This window comes from Chlorocebus sabaeus, chromosome 20 (assembly GCF_047675955.1).
Source record: "Chlorocebus sabaeus isolate Y175 chromosome 20, mChlSab1.0.hap1, whole genome shotgun sequence".
Classification (NCBI taxonomy): Eukaryota; Metazoa; Chordata; class Mammalia; order Primates; family Cercopithecidae; genus Chlorocebus; species Chlorocebus sabaeus.
Genome location: NC_132923.1, coordinates 83102469 through 83125588, shown reverse-complemented (window position 1 = coordinate 83125588; position 23120 = coordinate 83102469). Strand labels below are relative to the sequence as shown.

Sequence of the window (23120 nt, the reverse complement as noted above, 5' to 3'; positions counted from 1 at the left end):
CCCCTCCCCTCCTGCTACACTCTGTGTTGAGTTTATACTACACTAACTTAAACCACTTTGTAGGCTACTTTGCAAGTGTTCTTAATCTTTCAACTAATTCATCGGCTCTTAGAAAATAAAGGAAATTTGAAATTGCTGTGCTGAATGCAATAAACTACTGGCATCTGGCCAGTGGGGGCCGTTTCAGGCAGATTCCACACTAGCCCTGCACAGATGCTTCCTGTTATAAAGGTGAGGCGCCCCTCTGCCTCTACACAGCCCGCTCACCACCCGACTCCGACTCCCACTCCAACTTCGGACCCACTTGCAGCCATGCATTCTTCACTCCTTCAGCCATCCAGCAAGCAGCCGCTGACACAGCTGACACCTGGTGGCAGGTTGTGTGCTAGGCATGAAGGAGTTGGGGGATGAAAGGTGCATCAGGCACAGTCTCTGCATCCCTTTGAGGAGCTCACATTCTGGTGGGGGAATGGCCTTCTCACTCTTATAGATGTGACTGAAGTAAGCTGAACATAATCAGAACAGGGCCTTCCTCTGCAGGTTACCTCTCAATATGTGTCCCCATAAGGGATGCCGAGGCACAGGCAGATGGCAAGGGCCCTGGCAGAGACCCTAAGTGCTGGCATTGCAAGTTGGTAGCTCTTCGCTTATTAGAATACACCCACGCTCCTGTCTGAACTGATACTTCATGGCCAAAAACTGCAGAGCCAGGGGGCAGGCAAGGAGAGAAAGGCTTAGGAGAGGCCCTTTCGCCATTGGTTAATCTAGGAGGAGTTGCCTTTCATAACAAGTATGCAGCAGAAGCTGATTCAATCAGACCAGAGTAGGAAGGAAACTCAAAGATTATCTCAGACAACCCTGCCATTTTACAGATAGACGGACTGTGGCCCCTAACTGTATGATGAGCTAAACAGATGTCCCTGCCTTAACCTCAGCACCTAGTGAGTGGTCAGAGAGCAATCAAGGAACCACACAAATAATACACGATCAACTCTGTTAGAGGCATGACAGGAGTGTACATAGGAGAGGAATCAGGAAAGCTTCCCTGTAGAAGTAGCATAAACTGAGACATTAAGAATGAGGAAATAGTGAGCAAAGTCTGCAGCAAAGGAAGGGAGAGGATTCCAGGTCAAGGGAATGGTCTGTGCAAAGGCACACTGAGGCAGAAGGTGGCACAGTGCTTTAGAAGGAAAGGAAAGAAGGTGAGTTCAGTCCTCGCATACGGAGTCTGAGGTCCCACTTCTGGCAGACACGTTCCTGGCTCCCCACCTGCACCATGGATACACACTGCGAACACCTCCTGAACATCTACCAATGGCCAGGTGCTCATCCGAGCGCTCACACTCAGTAACTCCCTAATGGGCATCCTCACACCAGGTGGACGCGATTTTAACCACAGAGGCAGGCAGTCCCCAAAGCCTGAGCCCCCCAACCAAAGGCCTCCTAACTTGTGGAGCACAATGACCATGAGCAGAGACTATGGTGTCAAAGAATCCTCGGTCCAAGCCCCAGCCCTGCTTCTGATTATCTGCATGACCCTGGGTGAGTTACTCTATCTCTGTGGGCCTCATCTGTGAAATGGGGAGAATGATGGCACCACCTACTTCAGAGAGTCCTCACATGGATCACATGAGATCATTCACATAAATCAGTCAGTACGGTGTCTGGCACACAGCATGCATCAGGGATGTTAGCAGGTACTAGCCTTAGCTCTTCTGTTTCTAGCCCTAGCAGAAGCCCTGGCACAGGCAGGCATGGGGAATGAAAGAAGGACCGAGGTGCCCGGTAAATGCTTGTCAGGAATGGAGTGTCACAGCCCTGAATTGGGTGCCCTGGGGAGGTACTGAGCACCCATCAAGAGAGACCCTCAAGAACACAGTGGGTGGTCACTTGCTGGGGATGCTGCCGAAGGGATCTGTGCATTGGGAGGACATAGATTAGAAGGACGAGGGCTTTGTACAGTCCTTGCCAGGCCTGAGACTTGGGGACTCTCCTGACCCACCCCGCCTGCCAGAACACGGACAATTTTACGGAGCTCAGTTTCTTAATCACCTTATTCTGCCGGGGCTTACAGTGGAATCTTTTCCCCAAATTGGACATTTATGGGGCTGGAGTAAAGACGGAGAGCAGGACGGATGAAGTGTCCACATTCCAGCTGGGAGGTTAAGGGCTTTTGTGTTCCTTCCTTCTAAACTCCAAAGTTCCCAGCCAGGCCTGGGGGTGTCCATGTCTCCCTCAGATGGGCAGGGCATTCCTGGGTCCATGTCCTCCCCACCCCCAAGATATCTGCAGTCCAGCTCCTCCTGCCCTCTCCGGAGGGAGCCAGGCTGCTAGAACCTCAGGGCCTCCCCAGAACTCAACACAGGACTGGCACCCAGAAGGTGTGTGTATTTATGGAATGTGTGAACCAAACTCAGCCTGATTTTTCTAACCCTGGGAAAGCGTGGGAAAGCCTAGAAGCCTCTAGAGGTCTCCCTGCTCCCTCTGACTCCTGGGATCTCTGTGGTCAGGACCAGCCTGGGCCCCTTAAGATCATGGATGGGGACCACTGCAGGTGAGCCTCACTTCACACTGCAAGGTGAAGCAACAAGTAGAGGTCAAAGCCACCAGGGTGGCTGGCTGTTCAGAGAATTCTGCTCTCACAAAAGAAATTGAGGGCCCTCCAGTACCTCCTGAAGCACAGTTTGGTTTCTGTCACTACCTCAAATCAAGAACTTTCAGTGGCTTACTAGTACCCACAGGGTCACCTCCAACCTCTTCAGCCTGGCACTCATTCCCTTCTTCCCCGCCATGAATTTCCTTCATACAGCTCCCACACCAGCCTGGCGGGCCACCTGCCTCTCCTGTCCTCCTGGCCAGCAGGCTCCCAGCACCCCTACCCCATGACCACCTCTCAGCAGAAGTCCTGGGCCTGCTTCAGGGCAGGCAAGTGGAGCCTGGCTTGATGTGTGGCTTCAGGGAATTGGCTTTGCCCAGATCAGAGAATCCACCCTGCCCAGCCCTGAGCTGGAAACAGAGGACACAGAGAGTCATGCTGCCATCAAGAGACTCACGGGAGGGGAGACAAGCCAGAGCACTGGGGCTGTGGGGACCCAGAGGAGACACCTGATCTGGGCTAGAAGTCAGGGAAGGCTTCCTGGAGGAGATGCTGGCAGAGTTCTGAGAGGGAAACAGAAGAAAGAAGAGGGTGAGGAGGCATTTCCTCCAGCAAAAAGGCCATAAGCCAGCAGGTAAAGGTGAAAGACAGCAAGGCGGGTGTCCTGGCTGACCTCTGCCAATGCCCAGCTCACAGGAGCACCCCCCATCCAGGAGCCACAGAGAAGGAGACTAGACAGCACGCAGCTGACCCTACATGCTGCCACACACCCCTGCACCTTCACTCCCATTGGAGCCCGCGGACATACCATTCCTTGTGGCCGCCCCGCCGCGGAGGACCGCGTCCCCAGAGCGCCGTGGTGTCTGCGCTGCCGGGCGCGATCTGTTATTATCCCCCGTCAGCGCTGCCGGCCTGTGTACATTCCTCCGTAATGAGTCTGACCTCCTCGGCAATGTTTAATCAGAGCCTAATCGACCCTGGCTTTGATCTGCTGCATTTTCTGCAAAAACCCTGGTACCTGATTTTTACAATCTGATTAGCAGGCTGACTCTCCGAAGCCAAAATTACCCTGAGTTGCAGAGATCCCTGCTGAGTTCTTTGTGTTTTTTCCCCTCTCTTCCAACAAGTTATTTCCTGAGACAACTGTCACTTCCCTCCTTGCCTGTGACTGTCTCCGTCACCCTCAGCTTTCACATCCAGTCAGTTGTCAGGTCTCAAATAGTGGGTCCTAACCCATCCCCACCTCTCCCCAGCGGCTTCGGCGCTGGCCACCACTACCACGGTCTGAGGCTTCTGCCCCTGACTGGCCCTTCAATCTGTCCTCCGCTCCGCAGCCAGATCTGCTGGGAGCTGCTGCACTGTGCCGAGCCATCTGGCCTCAGAAACTGCTCCCTGCTGAGCCCTCCAGCCAGCCTCACCTCAGATCCTCCCCATTCCCTCTCATGCATGGGTTCCGTCAGAAACCCACCCTCCCCCTCTGCCCCGGCCCTTCATCTAGTTCCCTCTCCCCATCATCCACCAGGCTGCTCGCTGGCCCCTCTCCACTCCCACAGCCATGATCTCAGCTGCCCACCTATGGCCATTGTTCCTTCCATCTCTCCCACCAGACTGCAAAGCCCCTTTAGGAGGTTCTCTCTCATGCTCCACTGTTTCCCCACGAAGCGGAGCAATGACTGCCCTGAAGCTGGGTACTTAGTAAGTGAAGAAGGAAGGAAGGAAGGAAGGAAGGAAGGAAGGAAGGAAGGAAGGAAGGAAGGAAGGAAGGAAGGAAGGAAGGAAGGAAGGAAGGAAGGAAGGAAGGAAGGAAGGAAGGAAGGAAGGAAGGAAGGAAGGAAGGAAGGAAGGAAGGAAGGAAGGAAGGAAGGAAGGAAGGAAGGAAGGAAGGAAGGAAGGAAGGAAGGAAGGAAGGAAGGAAGGTTCCCTTGCAGCCCATTCTGGAGGCAGCGCACTGCCAAGTCAGACCATGGCCCCTTCTTATCTTTCAGCTCCACAACAGCACAATTCTCCCCTCCAATTCAGCCTACTCCACTTTCTACCAGCCCCCGGGCCTCTCTCATGGAGGACATTGCTTTGTTCTCATCCGCAGTGTTTTTTCCCTCCAAAGTGGGAAAGAAGGGTGAGAAAGAGAGCAGAGCTCCTTGTGAGCACAGGAAAATGGTCGTTGCTTGGCTGGTGGCAGACCCTGAGCTGGGCCCTGGAGGCACAAATGAATCAGATCCTCTCCCTCTCCTCGGGAAGCTCACAGACTGTGGAGGCAGCAAGGGGAGCAGATAAACTGGAACGCAGGGAAAACAGTGCTCATCTCTGGCCAAGGGAACTGACTCTGCTTGAAAAAGACAGGAAGGAGTCCAAGAAGGAGCATCTGAGCTGGGTTTAAGAGAGAAATAGGAGCTCTCCAGCCAAGAAAAGAGTGACCATGCAAAGGCACAGAAGCATGAGAACGTGTGGCGGGTTCAGAGGATGGGAAATGTTCCGGGTGGCTTGAATGGAGGTGGGAGTGGGGCAATAAGTTTGCTGTGGCCAGATCACCAAGGGCCTTGTCCACCATGCTAGGGAGGTGGGACTGTGCCCTGCAGGATCACCGTGTCCATCACATAATTGAACTTCCTGACGGTGTTCAGCCCTTTCTTTGCCCTGGTACACGGTGGATTCCAGAGCTGTGTATAGGAGGCTCCCAAGAGCTACTCCACTGCCAGTGAGGCCACTGAGGCTCAGAGAGGCCAAGCGACGTAGCCAAGGTCACACAGCCTCCAAGGGGCAGAGCATGGACTGGAACCTAGAATCTCCTGAAGTTAAGGAAAGGTTTTCCCAGGATGGAAGCAAACGAGAGAATCACGGTGGGAGCAGAACTAGAGCTAAGCAGGAAAGTTGGACTTGGAAGGGGCCGCTCGCCTCTTGGGCAGAGGAGGAGGAGAGTAGTCCCAGCTCCCAAGGGCTTTCATACCCTGTAAGGCACCACCCGTCCACCTGGGTCTCTCAGACATTTTGGGGGGGTGGGCAGTGGAAGGAAAGAAAGTCTCCTGAAGGCTTCCCATGGAGCTCTTTCACTAATTCCCAGCCATTCCAAGGAGACCCTGAGACAACATCTATCACCTGGTCCAACCAGCTAGCCCCACTTCACCAAGCCCTTGTGTGTCAGGCTTTGCACAGTTGAGCCCCTACAAGAATTCCTCAGGAAAGACAAAGTACATCCCCGCTCTCCTCACCCTGTGAGAGCCGAGGAGCTTCCTGAAGGGCCCCCTGCTGTCAGGTGGTTCTGTGCATTCTCTTCTTCAAGTCACAAGGTCTGCTTACATGCTCTGGGTCCCCCCGGCTAGGAAGGGGCAGCACTGGGTCAAAGCCCCTGCCGCCCACCACCCAGCCAGGGTCTTCCCATAGCATCTGGCCACCTCCTTCACAAAGGGACAGATGGTGCACAGGAGTTCTGGCTAATGGGGGTTCCAGTTAACCAGGTATCACAGGGCGTTCTCTGCCCCAGGCCCCCATGTCACCAGGGAACAGTGACAACTGCTCCCACTTGCGCAGGCTCCCAGGCACAGGGGCTTGACCTCCCCACACCTCTCACCCCAACTCAGGGAGCCAGTGGTGCCCACCACATCATAGATGAGGAAGAGTCCTAGACGCAAGCAGGCCTGGCTGTGCCCCTAGCCCTGCCTCAAGCCCAGAGGACCCAGCCTCTGGCGCTCCCTGGAGCCATCAGGATCACTGCACTGTGCTGGGCTGAGGAACTGGGGCTGCCTCGCTGGAGGCCACACTGGCCCTGCCCCAGCGCATTTACTGCTTAGCAGGCTCTGGCCCTGTGTGTGGCGTGCTGACACCCGCTCAGTCCCTGATTCAGGGCGAGCACCTCACCAGACTCTCATTCAGTTCTATTTTCTCTGCAAACATCCCCACGGGCCCATCACTCCCTCCTGTGCCCAGGAATGCAAGTATGGGCTCATGGGGGATAAATCTGTCTGAGTCTGTATTTTGACTAGTCCCTACAAAATGTACTCTGAGCACTTTGCAGGGGAAAGGTAGGGAAAGGGGAAGAGGTGGCGGGTAGAAGGGGGCTCACCCCTCGTGCAGCTGTGCAGTCTTGCCAAGCCAGGAACTAGGGATTAGACCCAGTCTTTCTGGTGCCGCCTTTCCCACCACCCTCTCTGCTCTCCTGCCCATTCCTTAGTGCCCAGGCCAAATGCCCCCTCCTCCACAAAGACTTCCCTGGTCTCCCGACTGGGAACTAGGATGTCCTTCCCGAGCTCCACAGCACATTCCTCCTCCCTCGTCTCATGCTGACGACTGACTGCCTTGCTTTCCCCAGGAAACCCAGAGCTCCTCCAGGGCAGGCCCACAGGCCCTGTACGGTGTCATGTACAAGAAGAGATGCTAAGGAAAAATCTGCTAAATAGGTACATTTTTAAAATTGGTTTCTGTGTGTGTGTGGGATGTTTTCTGGTGAAAACCAGAAAACCTGCCAGAAAAATTCTAAAAGGGCCATACCACTTGTTTTTAAATTTTTACTGAGTGCCTGATCTTGCCCAACGGCAGCGAATTCATTTGGGGGCACCTTGAGGACACCTGCTGGCAGAATCCATAAAGGCCCAAGAGTAGTGTAGAGGTACCAGTCACACCCCTAGGCCAGACTCTGGGGCGGGCATGGCTGAGGAATAAAACCGTCACGGTAGTCTTAGAACTCCAGGGTCCACATTCTTCCTCAAGCCCCCTGCTTTCAGTAGCACTTTGTGGATGGCTGAATACTTTCTCTCAGGTCGTTTGATGGTTTCCTTACACGTGGGGCAGGTTAAGAGACCAGCCCAAAGGTACAGTTGGTCCATGTACCTCAACACTCATTCAAAAGACATTAGAAAGAGAGACGTGGAGAGTTTCAATTCAGAGCAGTAAGTGCTGTGATGGAGTAAAGCAGGGGGCAGTGGGCATACAGAGGAGCCACAGCCCAGCCAGAGGGAAGGAGGCCTCAGAGGCTTCACAGAGGCACCAACTCACAGCAGCTGCCCTCCTTCCCTAGGCGAGAGGCATTTACCCCGGCTGGCCTCTGGTTCCAGTCCTCCCTCCTGGCTGCAGCCCTCCACTGTCTACCAAGTTGATCCACCTGTTGAGTCCCATGTATCTTCCCATCCAGAAACATCTTGAACTGAGAGTCAGCCAGACCAGGGCAAGTGACCACAGAGATGGGGAGTTGCAGCAAGATCTGTGCTGTAACCTTTCTGCCTGAGAACAGTAGAAGGCAAGCGCTCAAGAGGTCTTCATTCTCAACACTTAGCCCAAACAAACACTTACTTCTCCATTTGGCCACAGGCAATACCAATGCTCTGTGTGACACTGGGCAACTCTGACCCTCTCTGGACCCACCATAATAGCCTGAGACCAGACCTCTCCTGTCCAGGAGTGTGGTATCTGTGATGTGTTACCTCCCACCAGACCCCTCTGAGAGGCATCTCAGCGCCTATTACTGGCACCTGCAGATGAGGTCCCAGGAGCTCAGCCGGGCCCTCAGGCCCCTGGCCCTTGCCAGCCTTCACTTGCCCATATGTGCCCTTCAGAGCTGGTTTATCCCCACCACTTTGCACCTCTGGGCTACATGTAGTAAGTGGAATACCTTTCCCCTTCCTGCCAGGCCAACACAAGCCTATCTCTTCCCAAATGAAGCTCTCTCACACTTTGCACTGTGCTCCCTAACCCTGAGTCATACTATGTGGTCATTATCTGATACACAGTGGCCTGCCCCCTCTGCTGTGAGCTCCCTGAGTCAGGCCTGAAGCCTGATTTATCTCTGGGTCCCCAGCATAGGCTAGAAAAGGTGAAGAACAGGAATCAAACATCAGCCACACATACACAGTGAGGGCATCAGGCCAGGGAGCCTCACCACCCAGCAACGCTCGGCACCACAGCACCGCATCTTCAGGGCCACAGGCAGGGATGGCTCACTGCCCCAGGCTCCGCTGCCCCCATCAGCACATGACGGGGAACAGGGTGGTCTCCAAGGCCCTCACTCTGTGAAGACCTGTGCTGCAGGACACAGCTGGGGCAGCTTCCACTGGTCTCATATGAGACACGGCAGGGGGCTCCTTCAGGAACCAAATCTCAAATGGCCTCTGCCTGAACTGGCTGCCAAATGGTCAGTTTGGAGGGTGGAGAAAGGACACTTTAATACTACAGCGCCTCTTGGCCTCAACGTCTGCATCTGGCAATGGACGTGACAGAACAAGCAGGACACTGTGGCGCAGCCTGCGCTGTCCAGTGCTGTTCAGAGTGCCAGGGCCATCTGTCTTTCCCTCAGTCGTCCAGAGAGGCAGGCAGGGCAGCGACGATTAACCCCTGTTTTCGGCTGAGAAAATGAGACTCAGGAGGCAGGACATTTGAACTGGCCTTAACAGACAGAGAAGGAAGAAAGGGCTTTTCAGCAGTGGGGTGGGCATCACCGGAAACAGGCGATGATGTCGATTCGAAAACTGTCCAAGGGTGTGGCTGAAGCAGGAATAATAAAAACCAGGTGCCACTCCAACTGCTTTGCATAAATCTAGACATGTAATCCTCAGAACCCCTTGAGGTGGATACAATTATGTCCCCCTTTTTACAGCTGGGGCAACTGAAGCACAAGTAACCTTCCTGAGGTTGTCCAGCTAGCAGTGAAGGAGCAGGGACGAAGCAAACCCAGGCTCCAGGGTACACATTCCTCCTCAAGCACTTGCCCGCACTGCCTCTCAAAAAGGAAGGAGAGGCCAGGCGCTGTGGCTCATGCCTGTAACATGCCTGTGATCCCAACACTTCGGGACGCTGTCAGGAGGATCACTCAAGGCCAGGAGTTCAAGATCAGCCTGGGAAACACAGCAAGACCTCCATCTCTACAAAATATTTTTAAAAGCTAGCCAGGAATAGTGGTTACACACCTGTAGTCCCAGATACTCAGGAGGCTGAGGTGGGAGGATCACTTGAGGACAGGAGTTTGAGGCTATAGTGGGTTATGATCACACCACTGCACTCCAACCTGGGCAACAGAGTGAGACCTGTCTCTTAAACGAAGGGAGCCCATGAAAGCCTCCTATTCAGTGGTGCCTGGCCCTTAATTAATATCTGATGAGCAAACAAGTGGGTGGGTGAACAGAGAGTCTCAGCATCTCACCCTACCTATGATATTAGCTCCCTGGTCGACAGCCCTCATACCATTGGCTGGGACCACTTAGTCCCACAGCTCTCTCTTCCCACCCCCCAGCTCTGTTTCCGGCAGGAAGATTTGAGAGGGTCCTATGGAGCTCCAAGTGAGGCACGCAGGGCGGCTACTAGTCCGACTCTGACCTCAGTCCCACCTCCAAGCTCCTTCCCTGCAGGGCCCACCACGCCCTTGCTGCCACACCATGGTCAGGCTTGCTCTGGCTCTGCCTTTGTCTTCCTGGCTGCAGGCCCCTGCCTCTGATTGCTCAGTCTGATTCCTGAACTAACCCCGTCCCCATTCCCCTCCCAGCTGGTGGGTCCCCACACGCCTCAATTTTACCATCACTCATGGCCAGATTCTAGTCAAAGCCCTCCAAAAACTTATTCCCACCTAGGCCAGGGTACCCACCGCCACTCAGGCTAGGTCGCACCCCCACTGTGTCCCTCCCCAGCTGTACCCACAGTGGGGGCTTCAGTGCCCAGGCCCAGCCTCTCTCACCACCTGCTGCCCACAGAGCCCAGTCTGACCCAGCTCTGCCTATCTCATCATTGCCCCTCCCACGACCACAGGAGATACACACGAATCTAAATCCAAGTTCTTCAAAGTCTGACCTTTTGCCTGTTGCCCACAGAATCTTGGGCCCACCCTGGACTCCGTGAGCAGAATCACTGGAGATGATGAGGCCTGGGAGGACCCCGGGCCCAGGATCCCAGATCCACACAGATGGGGAGAAGCTGAGCCCCCTGCTGCTCCATGCTCTCCACTGTCCATGAACTCCTCCACCACTGCTCCTCCTCCATCCCCTCTCCCTCTCCCAACAACCCCCTCGCCTGGAGCTTCCACACCTTTTCCACCAGCCACTCCCTGCAACCACTCAGCCAACATCAAATCATACACTGGCCGAGCTTTGAATTTGCTAATAAAGGGTCCTTCATTTCTGCACAGCTCCACCTTACTGAATTTGGTTTCTCTAAATGACTTTATATTCCTTTCATGGCCAATCCCGACCTCCCTCCTACCCCACCTCCAACCCAGAGTCACACCCACCCAGCATTACCAGGTTCCACAGTTAAACCAACTCTGCCCCAGAGACTGTGTTTCTGAAAGCATAGAGAGATGTATATTATCATTACTCTAGTCCCAGCATGGCAGCAGCAAGGCCCATATGGATGGGGGTCATGGAAGACGGAGGAGTTGCACACCTATCATCTGACCTGGAGACAGTGTCTGGCAATTTCACGCCCAGCCTGCAGCCCACTCTGCAGTCCTCCCTATCCCTGTTAAACACCTGACCCCTCCAACTGCCTCCCTTTTTCCTAACCCAAGCTTTCTTTTCCTTCTCATCCAACCTCTCTTTTACCCCAACTAAAGAGAGAAGGATTTGAAAAGCTATTTCTAAAACTACTATAGAACAATAAAGCCCCTTTTGAATAAGCACACCATGTAAGGAGGCTTAAACTCACTGCCAGATTCAGTATCCTGGAGCTCAACACTATGTCATATCCTTGCTCAAAAGCCCTCCATGGCTCCCCACTGCCTGAAGAGTAAAAGGACTCAACACAACCATAAAATAGCAACTAGTATTCAATGTACTTGAGATGTGCATGGAAAGAATGTAGCAATAACATTCTTACATCCTGTGAAGGATGTAACAATAACAATAAACATAGCTAGCAATTATTGAGCACTTACTATGTGCTTTACACACATTAATACATTACCCTACAGGGTTATAGTAACCTTCAAGACAGCCTTGCCAGGTGGGTGCTACTATTGTCTCTGACTTAGAGTTGGGGTTGTGCTGAGAAACAGGGCTTCCAGCAGCTCTGTTTCTCAGCCACTATGGGTGCAGCTGGGAGAGAGATACGGAGGGTATGGGCCCTAGCCTGAGTGGAAGTGGGGCACCCTGACTCAGGTGGGGATGAGTTTTTGGAGGGGTTGGCTAGAAGCCGGCTGTGAAGAAGGGAAGTTGGGGAAACCCAGGCCATCCCAGCTCAGGCCTGCTTTCTCCCCACTGGGCTGGAACTACACGCTTGCCCAAGGCCCCTGCAGGCCCAGTTCTCTGGATGGGGGGCACCACCACTCTAAGCAAATCCCAAAGTCTTCCAGGAACCCACTCAATCTTCACTGGCTGGACTGGCCTGTCTGTCAGTGAACTCCCAGGGGCCCACTTCATCCCAGGAAACACCTCTAGAGCCCTTCTCTATCCCTCTACATCCATGTCCATCCTTTCTGAGAGAATGTATGTCCCTCACAGGTGCACAGCACTTCACAGTATAAGGGTGCTTCGTCGAGACCTCGTATCAACCCAGAGAGAGAAGCAGGGCAAAGTACATTCCACTCTACAGACAAGGAAATCATCATGACACCATATGTTCCAGGCACTGTTTCATAATTTAATCCTCCCTACAGCCCCTTCTGAGATGATTATCCCCACTTTACAGATGAGGAAACTGAAGCAGAGAAGAGCTGTGACTTGCCATGGCCCCATGTCAAGTCAGTGGCAGGACTTGAACCCACGTCTCCCTGGGGGTAGTCAGTCTCTGGAGGCCACCAACATGGCCAACTTAACCTCAGAAGATCCATCTTCCCTGCTGCTGACCATCCCAAACCTTCTGGACACCCAGACCTCGGGGGCAGGCATCTGGCCAACCACTTGAGATGGTTCTCAGCAGCCCCTGAGGCCAGAGGTCAGAACTGCTAAGTCTGGCTCCGGCGTGCTCCCCCAGCCACTACATCCCATCCTGGTCCCACAGCACCCCAGCCAGAGCTGCCCCCACAGCCCAGCCTCTCGCCCCCGCCCACAGATCCAAATTTCCATTCCCTCAGCAGCATGAGCTCAGTGGGGAGGAAGGCAATCTGATTACAAGCAGTCCTGGCCTTGGGGTCGCCAAGGGTGTGGGCATCATAAAGCAGGCGCCCTGGCAGCACTGGAGAGGGGAGGGGATGCTGCAGGAAGCCCGGGATGTTGAGGCGGGGCTCTGTTACCACCACACTGGGTGGCCTCCTGAGCCTCAGTGACCCCACCTGGAAAGCATGCCTTTTCATCGATCGCTGCCTTACCTAACCCTCCAGATGGCTGTGTCGCTCAAAGTGACCTTGATGAGAAGATGCTTTGGGAAATAGGAAAATGACGCAGACACGAGGAGGCTGTGTCATCACCGTCCCTCTGAACAAGCTCTCCCTGAGCGCCTTTCCCAGGCCAGGCCTGACAGTGGGCACTGGGCTCATGGAGAGGAGGAAACAGTCCTGACCCCTGCAGTCTACTGCCTGGTAGGGGAGACAGGCAGCAGGCGACCACCACACAGGTGCCTGGTGCTGCATGGAGGGACACTCTAGGGACTGGACTGCAGGGACCCAAAGAAGGGGCTCTCACCCAATCTGGGGTCAGGGCAGGTCTAGGATGGCCCCCTGAATGAGTTTGAAAGACCAGCGGGAGTTGGCCAAATGGAGGGGGTGGGCCCTGTAGGTGAGAAATGGCAGGGGTAAAGGCATTTATCCCTTCAGACTTGGGGTGCTGGGGGAGGGGTGACAAGGAGAGAAGGCATTAGCAAAGCACACAGCACACCATAGGTGCTCAGAACGCGGTTGTTCTCTTCCCCTCCCCATACCTCACCCTGTGGACTCAAGTCCAAGCTTATACCTCCTCACTCCCTTTCTGCGAGTCACCTGGCCCTGCCAGGAACCCTTTCTGCCTTCTCTTCTCAGTGGGCTGTACCCAGTGTCCCTGCTGGCCCAGGAAAGCCCTGCTGACCTGACCTCCTGGGCATCAAGCTGGGCCCAGCCCATGAATTAAGCTCATGCAGAGGGGGCCCTGCTGAGGTGGCAGCACCACCCAGGAAGAAAGCCCAAGCTGGGCTGACACCGCTGGGATTCCAGCTCCACCTCCTACAGGCTGTGTGGCCTTGGGCAAGCTGCTCAAGGGCTCGGACCTGAGACTTGGGGTAGAAGGAGTTACTATAGACTGGGCTACATGGGGCACACAGTGCAGTCCTGCACACACACTAGCAGGAGCTAAATTCTCACTATCATAGTAAACTGATGCTGCCTCAAAAAATCCAGGCTGTAGGGTCACTTGGTAAGCATGAAATATCATGCAGGACAATGGTTACTAGTATGGAAGGGTGGCTGAAAACATGGGCAGCTCCAATCGTGCCTGCGAATAGCCACTGCACTCCAGCCTGGGCAACACACTAAGACCCCCATCTCTAAAAATATATAAGTATATATACTGGGTTACTACCTCCCCAGACACTAGGGACCAGGGCCAGGCAGCAAATGGTTCCTAATAAGTCAGGGAAGGCAAGTCAATGAAAACATTACAATCCACAGTAGGCCCACATCCATTTCAAAAGTCCTGTGTGTAATGAAGCCCTGCAGGCCGACAGGCAGCTGGGGTAGGCATGGGTTGAGGAAGAGGAAAGCCCCAGGCTCTGCTGCTCCCAGCTGGTCTGGACTGTGTGGCCCAAATCCCTAGTTATGTGACCATGGGTCATCATCTCACCTCGAGAGCTTGCAGCTCCCATGTGTAAAAGGGGAGTGAGAGGCCTCCAAGGTCATGGTGTAAGTCTAAGAGGAGGATGTGTATGAAACACTAACTGGCAGTGAAGCATGAAGGAGTGGCAGGAGAGAGAAGGGGAGGTCAAGGAGAGTCACCTCCAGGCTGGGTGAGCCGAAGACCTAACCAGAAGAAGGTGGTGGATGGGGCACTATGACAGTGACTTGTCTGTCCTCAGCCAGCCAGCTGGGAGCTCCCTGAAGGCAGGGACCCATCTCACTGGTGCCACAACTGCCAGGTAAGTAGCAGGCACTGAGCAGTGAATGTCCAGCACAGCAGAGGGCTCAGCCCGACCCTGAGCCTCTTCCCTCCACCCTGTGTCCTGGGAGGCCCCAGGTCCAGTTCAGGAAGGCAGGAGGGGCACAGGACAGTAGACAAGAGCTTGGAGACCAGAGCCAGAACAAAGGAGGGAAGATGACCTGGAGAAGTGTGCTGCACTGGGACCCAAAAACTGGCTTTTACTGAGCACCTACTGAATACAAAGATATTCGGTTTACATACAGTGTTTCATTTAGCTCTGGCAACTACCGCTAGAAAGGAAAATTCTTCACCTGTTAAGAAGGATTAATCAATGCAGCCAAGATTACTCATTTTAGGAGAGGCTCAGGTCTGCCTGACCCAGGCACCAGGGGCCTTTCCTGGCCCTCTTTGGCCCCTAGCTGTGGGTGCCAGAGCATCTCTTGAGAATGCAGGCAGACTCACCGTCAGGAGGCTGCACTCCAAATCCAGAAATGTCTCAAATGCATGAAATCCCCAGGGCTTCTGCACTCCAGCAGTCACCCCTGCTTTACAAATGGGACAATTCTGAAGGTTTCCCTCCCCTCAGGGAGCCGGTGAGCTCCAAGCCGTTAATGCTTTGCTCAGCACAGGCCTGAGTTTAATAAAACTAGAAGCAGCTAATGGCTAACAATAAAAAATAATATTTTTCCTTCAAGCAATTAAATTGTAATATAGATCTCACTAATTCCTTCCTGTTCTTTCCCTTGAGATCTCAGATCAAGCAACAGAAGAAATAAATTATGCATCACTATTCCCCACTTGAAACTCAAGTTTTAAGGAATCTAAGGGAGAAATACTGCCTCCATTAAGGCAGAATCTGAGGATTTTTACAGAGGTTTCACATAACAAGTTACCTTTCTACAAAGCACGGGATCCACGACCCAGACCCATCTGAAAGATCGGAAAATGCACTACTTGCCCTTTCTCCAAAGAACCCCAGGGTGTGAAAATTAATCTTACCAAAGCATGGCTAAAAACTCTCCATGGCCCCCTCTATCTACAGGAAAATAAACCAAACTCCCCCACCCTCACCCTACCCAGCCATGCTCATGAGGCCTTCCAACTTTATTTCTCTCCGTTCCCTCCACGTGCCCTTCTGTGCAGCCAAGCAGAGCTCACTGCTGTCCTCATACGTGCCGTCTGCTTTCCCACCGTTATGCTTCGCCCATGCCTCCTGGAACTCCCTTCCTGCCAGCGCTCAAGGGCGCAGCTCCTACCCAGAGCCTTGCCTGCCTCCCTCCCTCAGCTGGAACAGGCCATCATTCACTCTTGGAACTCCTACAGAACTCCGTCCCTTAAAGAGTTTCCCCTTTCAACCCTGGCTGACAGCCTCTCGAAATGGCCACACGAGTCTGGGAACAGAACACCTTCCATGTGGCATCCCCATGCAGCCCCTCTCGAGATGTCACTTCACTGTGCTTAGCATGGTGGCCAGTATTTTCACAGGAGGTGTGTCCATATTCACTGGGTGGATTCATAAATGAATTCAATAACCTGAGACTTGGGGTAGAAGGAGTTATTATAGACTGGGTCACGCAGGGCACACAATGCAGTCCTGCACACACACTAGCAGGAGCTAATCATAGTAAACTGATGCTGAGGACTACTCTCAAGACCACGGGAGGGAGCTGGGAGGAGGCAGGACAAGAACTTTTGGACATTGCCTGGACAGTGGGAAGACAGTCACAGCAATAAACCCCAAGAATGACACAATAGCAGGCTCTGTAAGGAAAGTGGAGGAAAGACAGTAATGCCAACATGAGGGGTCACCCTGCCCAAAATCCTTCAGAGGATCCCCCTGCCGACTGACAGAGTTGGGACTTCCTTAGCTCTGCATTCAAGGCCCTCTGAGGTTCTCACTCTACTGCCAACTTTCACTTCCTATTCCAGTTGCTTTGCACATGCAGTTCCTCCCCACCATTCTGCCTAAAGGACCTCTCTTCATCCTTCAAAGCATGGTTCAGTGCCACACCCCCAATCCCACCCTCCTCTGGGGACCACTGTCTGCTCTGGGGCCTCCCCTTACCCAGGCTGTCCTGTGACAGGTTCAGAATATGATCCACCCCCAGCAGAGATCCAACCCCCTGCTCGGGGCTTGGGAAGCATCCATGGAGCTAAACTACAGAGCAGAGGAGGAAGGAGAAACAGCTCTTCTGGAAGGATCTACCCATCCATCACACTCCTTCCACAGTCCAGCTAACACTTATTTAGCACATATTCTGTGCGGACACTGTCCTAAACACTTTTGCACATATCACCTCACTTCATTCTAGCAACAACCTAGGAGGTAAGTGTTACTATGATTATTTTACAGATGAGGGAACAGAGGCACAGAGAGGCTAAGCAACTTGCTAAAGTCACAGAGCCCATAGGAGGTGGAACTGGGCTCAGAGCCAGTGGTTCTAACTGCTACAACGAACACTCTACGTAAAATACAAGGGCGTGTATTGGGATGGGGACAGAGTAGAGATATTCTAGCGACCAAAGCCCTCACGTTTGAAAACCTCCCTGTCTCCACATCCGTTTCCTGACATCTGCCCTCTTCTGTGCTGCCCAGGCCAACATTCCGAGGACTCCCCACCCCACCCACCCCATTGCCCCAGACCAGACAGCAAACAAACAGGAAATGATTAAAGAACCAACCAGAAAATCTCATAAACTCTCCCAGGAACACGCCCTCCCAGCTCCAGTGCGAGATGTCTGAGCTGGGGAAGGACCTTAGGCCACAGCTCTGAAGACAGATGCAACAGGCAACATCCCCTCGGAATGCACTCCAGAGGATGACGCAGAAGGAGTTCCAGGCAGTGATTTTCCATCCGGAAGACTTCCGAGTCCCTGATGTCAGGGAATGGGAACAGGAGCCAACTCGAGCCTCTGCATCTATATCCCCTCACCCTCCCTAGAAGGCAGCTTTTGACCCACAGCCTTCCCTGTAACCCAAGGTTCTCTCTCACTTAGGGTCCAAAAAGCTGACAGAAAGACTGGCTGCCCTTCCCAGGTGGCAGGTCATCCTCCTCCTCTGCCTCCCAAGTGCGTGCCACTGCTTGTGGGCACTGGCCCTGCTTCCCCATCAGGGGTGAGACATTTGTGAACTCAGAACACTTTGGCCAAGCCAGGGACCTCTGTTCAGCCCTGCCACTTGGGTCTGGGTAGATGGAGGCTGCTGCCAGAACAGAGCCAGTTCCTGAAAGGCCCACAGGCAGAGCTTCCAGCCAGGGATGCCCTCCAGATTTGCTGCCACCTGTCCACCAGGCTTTCCCCTCGTTTCCCTGCCATAAAAACCCAGCCCCTTCCACAAGCATGCCATTTCATGGTTTACGAGCCCCTCGACCCAGATTATCTCATTTGACCCTCACCACAAACCTGTGCGGGCAGCACCAAACCCCACTGAGGAAATGGGGTTGGAGACTGAAGTGACTTGCCCCAGGTCCCACAACTAGTAATGACCATCAGAGTCATAAAAGGAGCCACCCAAGAGTGACAGTGGGTGTGTCTGCCACACACTGAACTGTGCTATGAGTTTTACAGCCATGATTGTTCTTTTTTTCTTTTTTCTTCTTTTTTTGAGAAAGAGTCTCATTCTGCCACCCAGGCTAGAGTGCAGTGGCGTGATCTCAGCTCACTGCAACCTCCACTTCCCAGATTCAAGCAATTCTCCTGTCCCGGCCTCCCGAGTAGCTGGGACTACAGGCGCACACTAACACACCTGGCTAATTTTTATATTTTTAGTAGGGATAGGTTTCACCATGTTGGCCAGGCTGGTACTGAACTCCTGACCTCAGATGATCCACGCACCTTGGCCTCCCAAGGTGCTGAGATTACAGGCGTGAGCCACCATGCCCAGCCGATTGTTCTTGATGCCTGGTCTTAGTCTGCTCAGTTGCCATGACAAGATACAAGGTCAATATCCCTTATCCAAAACGCTTGGGACCAGAAGTGCTTTTGATTTCTTTGGACTTTGGAAGACTTGCATTATGCTGACCAGCTGAGCATCCCTAGCCTGAGAATCCAAAATCCAAAGTCTGAAATGCCCCAACTGAACATCATGTTGGCACTCAAAGAGTTACGAATTTTAGAGCATTTCAAATTCCAGGTTTTCAGATTAGGGATACTCAACCTGTACCACAGACTGGGCACCTAAACAACAGAAATTTACTTCTCCTGGTTCTGGAGGCTGCAAGTCCGAGATCAAGATGCCAGCATGATAGGTTTCTGGTGAGGTGTCTCTTCCCAGCTTGTGGACAGCCATCTTCCCACTGTGTCCTCACATGGTAGGGAACGAGAAAGTAAGCTCTCTGGTGTCTCTTCTTGTAAGGTACTACTCCCATGCTGAGGCCCCCACCCTCACGGCCTCACCTAATCCTAATTACTTCCCAAAGGCCCCATCTCCAAACGCCATCATATTGGGGGGGTTAGGGCTTCAACATATGAATTGGGGGAGATATACAACCCTAAAACAGAGAGGTTGAGTGATCAGCAAAAGGTCACACAGCCAGAAGGAGGGCTGGGATTCAAATCCAGGCTTCCCTGACCCAAAACCAGGACTCCGAGCTGGGACGCCTCTATCACGGGATGGCAGAGCCACTACATGCTCAGCCAGGGTCTCAGCCAACTGCCTCACGCTACCTCAAATGGGAACATCTACAGTGTGCAAGGTCCTCGGCCTGGAGGAACCAGCAGACGAAGGAGTAGTCAGATACTCCTGTTCCAGATGCGCCCCCGGGCCACTGCCAGCCCTCACCTCCCCCTCATCACAGCCCTGTGCCATAGAGTCCCTCCTCCTCCTTTCCTCCCTGTTTTCAGGTAAGGAAACTGAGACCTAGAGGAAGGGGTAGGAATGGGAGGGTACGCAGCTCCGTGGCTCCAAAGCTCTGGGTTTCTTCCTGTGACAGCATCTGTGAAGCGCATACATCTCGGCCCAAGACAGCTGTCAGGAAGGAAGGATGGAGGGTAACGTGAACAAACGCATGACCTCTGCTCGTGTAAATGCATGAAGCACGCATGAGGGTGGGTCCCAAAGAGCGTGGAGGGGTCAGATCCGGCAGGAGTTTGGTTTTTGCTCTTCTTTTTAAATTTGAGATACAATTCACGCACCACAAGATTCACCCTTTTAAAGTGCACTATTTAGTGGTTCTTACTGTGTTCTACAACTATCACCACTATCTAATTCCACAACATTTTCATCACCCAAAAAGAAACCCGTACCCATTAGCATTCACTCCCTATTTCCCCTCCTCCCAGCCCCTGGCAACACTAATCTATTTTCTGTCTCCATAGATTTGCCTGTCCAGAATGTCTCATGTAAGTGGATTCATATAACATATGACCTTTTGTGTCTGGCTTCTTCCATACAGCATAACGTTTCCAAGGCTCATCCGTGTTGCAGGATGTCAGTATTTCATTACTTTTATGGCTGAATAATATTCCATTTCACAGATATACCACATTTTGTTTATCCATTCGTCAGCTGATAGACATTTAGGGTTGTTTCCACTTTTTGGCTATGATGAATAATACTGCTATTAACATTTTGGTACAAGTTTCAGGGAGACACATGCTTTCAATTCTCTTAGGTGTAAACCTAGGAGTGTAGCTGGGGGGTCAAATGGTAACTATGTCAAATGGTAACCTTTCGAGGAACTACCAGACTATTTTCCGCAGCAAAAGCACCATTTACAGTCCCACCAGCAGTGTATAAGGATTCCAACTGTTCCACACTCTTGCCAACTCTTGTTACTGTCTTTTTGATGACAGCCATTTTAGTGGGTGTGAAGTACCATCTCATTGTGGATTAGACAGGGTTCTGAACTCCTGACTCAGGAAGAGTCTTCTTCCCCCAAGAAGAGGAAATTTGGGATTCAGAACCTCCCAGAGCTCCCGGCTGTCCAACACCCTCCTCCGCTGTTAAAAGGAACACTTACTGAGAGTGCTCACGGCATGCCAGGTACTGTTCTAAGCCCTATTGTGGCCCCATTTTACAGATGCAGAAATTGAGGCATAGAAAGAAATGACTGCCCAAGTTGGTAAGTGGTAGAATCAGGATTCAAATCTAAGCTAGAGTCTGGCTCCAGGGCCCTGGCTCTTAACCACTAGGACCCTCTGCCTCCTGCATGAAAAGAGACACTGCTGCAAACATACTTTGTTTGAAAATGAGAGAACTGGGCCGGGCGTGGTGGCTCATGCCTGTAATCCCAGCACTTCGGGAGGCTGAGACTGGTGGAACACTTGAGGTCCGGAGTTTGAGGCCAGCCTGCCCAGCATGGAGAAACCCTATCTCTACTAAATATACAAAAATTAGCCAGGCATGGTGGTGGGCACTTGTGGTCCCAGCTACTCTGGAGGCTGAGGCATGAGAATCACCTGAACCCAGGAGGCAGAGGTTGCACTGAGCTGAGATTGTACCACTGCATTCCAGCCTGGGTGACAGAGCAAGGCTCTATTTCAAAAAAAAAAAAAAAAAAAAAAAAAATGGTCCAGCTTCCTCCACAGTCAGCCCAGGCAGAGAGTTGGCATTTAACAAATGTTCATGGAAGGCAGGCAGGCTTCCCGTTTCCCCGCTCCTGTATTTGCCCACGTAGGTGACTTTTATGGCAGATCCCTTTCTACTCCCTGCCATCACAGCAGCAGGGTGCTGTGGGCTCAGAAGGGGCTATGGCTGGAACTCCAAGGTCAGTGCTCCTCCCCTCACCAGACTGCCTCTCCAGGAGGATGCCAAGGCTTTCTCCTCACCTGTAAAATGGGGATAAGAATAGAACCTACTCACAGGGCAGTGGTGAGTTGGCACAAAGAAAGTGCTCAGAACAGTGCCACGCACAGGGTAAGCATGCAGTACACATTAGCACACATGAGCATGCCCCCGGGCTCCAGGTAGGGGAGCTGTGGCCTGCTGGGAGAGGGTGGCAGGGGTTTCTAGACAGGGCAGGAACAGGAGAGAGAGACGGCTGACCCAGAGCCACCTGGCCACAGGCCAGAGTTTCCCTATCACTGCTGTGGGTCACATTCACAGCAATGACCTCAGATAGCAGGATGTGGGGGGGGGGGGGGCTACTCTCCAGGGCAGGGGTTACTGCCACTTGACAGTTTGCCCTGAAACTCAACCCAGCCCAATTAATGAGGAACCCTGTCAGCAAGGTCTGCCTTGGGACCTCAGCCACAGAAGACTCTGGTCACATTCTCTGCAAGGTCATAAAACAAAGAGCCTACCCTGACCACTCTGCTAACATCCACCCACAGGCCTCAGGATCCTGTCTGCAGAAACGTGGCCTGCCCACAGGGCTGTGGGAGCACGGCACTGAAGGTCATCACGGCCTGTCCTCTTGAGGGGGTTCTCCTGACACCCAAAAGGCCTCTGCTGAGCATTGTGGCATCAAGGCTCTCATCTGCTCAACAGATCTTCTCTGGCTTCAAAGTCGGCCAGACCTAGGCTCCCTGACCTCTGCTCTGCCACTCGCCAGCATGGGCAAGTGGCTTCAGCTCTTTGAGCCTCTGCTATGTTAGATGTAAAGACTTACCTCATCCTTCCCTGGCAGGGCCCTGGTGGAAGCCAACGTTTACTGCCTATTTGCTCTGTGTTTGGCACTGTTCTATGCATTTTCTATGTATTAACCCCACTGTATTTTCACCACCACTCTACAAAGTAGGTACTATTATTATCCCCATTTCACAGATGAGGAAACAGAGACAGAGAGGTGTAAAAGAGACTCATACATGGGGCACCTGGTACAGGCCCTGGCACCCAGAGCTGCTCAAAAGCATGAGTCAGGCCGGGTGCAATGGCTCATGCCTGTAATCTGAACATTTTAAGAGGCCAAGGCAGGACGATTGTTTGAGGCCAGGAGTTTGAAACCAGCCTGGGCAACATAGCAAGATCCCATCTCTTAAAAAAAAAAATTTAAAATTAACCAGGCATGGTGATGTACAACTATAGTCCTAGCTACTCAGGAGAATTGTTTGAACCCAGGATTTCAAGGTTACAGTGAGCTATGATCACACCACTGCACTCCAGCCTGGATGACAGAGTGAGACTCTGTCTCTACAAAAAAAAAAAAAAAAAAGCATGAGTCCTCACTTTTCCAAATAGATCAAGGCAATAGGACAGCCCTTGACCCAAAGAGTTCACAGAGCAAATTAGTCTCCAAACAGCCCTGGACACAAACCTCCTAACCCAAGGCATTCAGAGCCCAGAGGGAGGCGCTCAGAATACTGCCTGCCTGGGCCGGGACGGCTTTCCAGCCCCTCATTGGTAAAATCAGTGCTGGATGGGCCCATCACTACACAGACCTTCGGTAGCCTCACAACTCAATGACCACGTCCAGCAAGACGCAGGGCAGGGCGAAGCACTCCTGATCCCTCCACAACCAAAACCGCACACATTTAAGCCTCTTAGATTTTCCTATTTTAATCAAGCATAGCCCAGAGCGACATTCTTCAATAAGGGGGATTTGTTTAGCTTGTTCTGAGAATCAGTGTTGCCTACTAAACAAACAACCCTTCTCCCTCAGTGGCACTTGTGCATTTAAGATGATATGTGGCCT

At 52.7% G+C, this 23120-nt stretch overlaps 1 protein-coding gene and 1 non-coding gene across 3 annotated transcripts in view; both read right to left on the bottom strand.

The window, feature by feature from the left end:
- The window catches only part of GLIS1 (GLIS family zinc finger 1), a 234547-nt gene that overhangs the window by 177027 nt on the left and 34400 nt on the right, over positions 1 to 23120 (bottom strand). The gene's annotated exons all lie outside the window — the stretch shown is intronic.
- On the bottom strand, positions 7020 to 7083 carry LOC119626410 (U7 small nuclear RNA). The gene has a single exon (XR_005242580.1). It is a non-coding gene; the product is annotated as a U7 small nuclear RNA (small nuclear RNA).